The following is a 2500-nucleotide window of genomic DNA, read 5'->3' as shown; positions in this document are numbered from 1 at the left end:
TGAGCGAGGCTCTCTTGGTGCCGGGTCGCAGCCCCGCGCTGGCGGGGCGGCCCGAGCCGCGGTGGTCCTCTTGGGTGCAGTGCCGGGCTACTGAGGGAAACCCCGGGCCCCGAGAAGGACGCTGCGGTGGTGGCGGTGGATGGCGGGCGCGCCCCCGCGGGTGGACGCTCCCCTGAGGGCGGCAGCAGGGGAGGCACCCCCGCGGGGCCATCCAGGTCGTTTCCCTCGCCCCAGGGCCAGGTACCTAGCGCTCCGCGCCTCGGCGGCCTCGGAGCCTCTCGGCGTCGTCAAACGCTGGGGGCTGTAGGGCCGCGGAGCCGGGCGGAGGTTTAAAGACTCGGGCGGCTCGGTGCGCCCCGCCGTAGGCGGCGGGCGGCGGCGACGGCGGGTGCCGGGCGGCGGCGCGGTGCCATCCGCGAGGGGGTAGGGAGCGTCTCCCGCCGATCCCCCCTGCGGTGGTGACCGTCGCGGCCGGCCGTGCTCGTCGTCGTCGTGGCTCCGCCGCGTGCGCGCGCGGGCAGCCGTGCCGGGGAGGGGCGCCCTGCCCCCCCCTCTCTGCGGCCCGGTCTCGGCAGAGGGACCGTGTTGGCGCGGTCGGCCGCGGGGGCCGGCCCGCTCGCTTCGAAGCGGGCGACGGTGGCGGAGGGCGCGTGCTCTCCGCCCTTCCGCGGCTGCGGGGCCGTGCGGCTGCCGGGGCCCGCTTGCGCTCTCCTTTGGCCGCCGCCACAGGCTCGCGTGTGGCGCCGCGCCTGGCGCTGCCGCGCCTCTCCCCTCGACGGCCTTCTCTCCTTGGACGCACCGGTGGCGCCGGTCGCCGGCCGTCCCCGCTCGACCGCCTTGCCCGCCCAGGTTGAGTGCTCGGCGGTCCCTCCGTCGCTGGAGGCCGGCGAGTGCGGGTGACCCCGGGCCGGGCGGTGGCGTCGCCGCTCGGCGAGTGTCCCCCTGGGGGACGGTCGGCCGGAAGGTGCCCGCTGTCGCCGCCGGCGGTCCCGTCCCGGGCCCTGCCCGTCGCTTCCCCGTCGCCCTTCCCGGCCGCGTGTGGGGCCGAAGGGGTGCGGGCGGCCGCGGGGGCGCTTCCCTGCCCGGTCTCCGCGTGGAAACGAGGAGAGCGGGCGTTGCTCCCCGGCTCAGCCCCGTACGCCTTCTGCCGGGCGCGTGCCCGCAGAAGGGGCTCCGAAGGTGCGAAGCGGCGGCGGCGGTTCCGGGAGGGCGGTCGCGGTGGCGGTGGGTCTTGCCGTCCGGCAGGCCTCGGGTGCTCGCGATGCCGACTCGGTTCCCGGCGGCGCCCGCCTCCGGTGCCGGCGGCGGAGCCCGGCTTGCCAGGCACTTTGCCTTCCCGGCGGGAGCGGTCCCGCGGGGGGGCGCCGGTGGAGCGGTGTCGCCGCGTGCGTCTTGGGCGTTGCGGGTCGCTGGGGAGCGCCGGCTGCGCGGTGACGCGGCGGCGCTCTGCGAGTCTGTGGAGCGGCGAAGGGAGCGAGCGTGAGCGGGGCCTGGTGGCCGTTACCCCCCCCGCCGGCCGTGGGCGTGTGTCGTCTCGCGATCGAGGCCGGGCGGGATCTGATGGCCCCTGCGGTCTGGCGCGCGCGCGCCACGCCAGCCCTCTGTGCGGAGGCCGGGCCGAGCCCGGGCGCCTGGGCCGCCTCCGAAGGACGGCATGCCGGGGCGGCGTCTCCCCTTGCACGGGGGGAGGCGGTCGGGAGCGCGGGCTCCCCCGCCTTTGACGGCCTTCGGAGCGTTCCGTGGGTTTTCTCCTTTTTTTTTTCCCTCCTCCTCCGTTCGTTGTGTGCTCGTACGGTCGAAGCGAGGCGCGCGCGCCAGCGCGCGTCCTTGCCGAAAGAGACACAGGGTCTGCTTGACGTGAGCGGTCCCGGCCCCTCCGCGCGTGCGGAGTCGGTGCCGAAAGCCAGACAACTCTTAGCGGTGGATCACTCGGCTCGTGCGTCGATGAAGAACGCAGCTAGCTGCGAGAATTAATGTGAATTGCAGGACACATTGATCATCGACACTTCGAACGCACTTGCGGCCCCGGGTTCCTCCCGGGGCTACGCCTGTCTGAGCGTCGCTTGACGATCAATCGCCGTCCGGGGGCCACCCCGGCGGCGCGGCTGGGGTCGCCTCGCAGGCCCGTCGTCCGCGGCCGGCGGCGGCGGCGGCGGCGGCGTCTGGCCGGTGCCCGGAGGGGAGGCGGCGGGGGCCGGCGAGGGAAGCGTTTTCCTCGGCGGTTTCTCGGGGCCTTTCCCTGCGGGGCCCGGTCGTCGGCGTCGTCGCGGTCCGTCGCGTGCCGCGCAGAAAGGGCCTTCGTCCCCCTAAATGCAGACTCGGGGAGCGCTCCGTAGCTTCCCGCTCCCGGAGCGAGCCGCTGGGGTGGAGCTCGTCCTTGCCGGGGCCCCGCCAGGGTGTGGCGGTGGCGGCCGGGGAGAAAGAGAGACGGCGTGAAAACGCCGTGCGAAGGGCCGAGGCAGAGAAGAAGGGAGGCGAGGCGCGGGCCTCGCCCCCGGGC

At 75.9% G+C, this 2500-nt stretch overlaps 1 non-coding gene across 1 annotated transcript; it reads left to right on the top strand.

The window, feature by feature from the left end:
* Nucleotides 1–1909: 1909 nt before the first annotated feature.
* Nucleotides 1910–2062, top strand: LOC138101839 (5.8S ribosomal RNA). Its single transcript, XR_011147265.1, has one exon. It is a non-coding gene; the product is annotated as a 5.8S ribosomal RNA (ribosomal RNA).
* The last annotated feature ends 438 nt before the right edge of the window (nucleotides 2063–2500 follow it).

Source organism: Aphelocoma coerulescens, unplaced genomic scaffold (genome assembly GCF_041296385.1).
Source record: "Aphelocoma coerulescens isolate FSJ_1873_10779 unplaced genomic scaffold, UR_Acoe_1.0 HiC_scaffold_547, whole genome shotgun sequence".
NCBI classification, from domain to species: Eukaryota; Metazoa; Chordata; class Aves; order Passeriformes; family Corvidae; genus Aphelocoma; species Aphelocoma coerulescens.
Note: the sequence above shows the minus strand (reverse complement) of the source record. Positions and strands in the feature narration are given on the sequence as shown.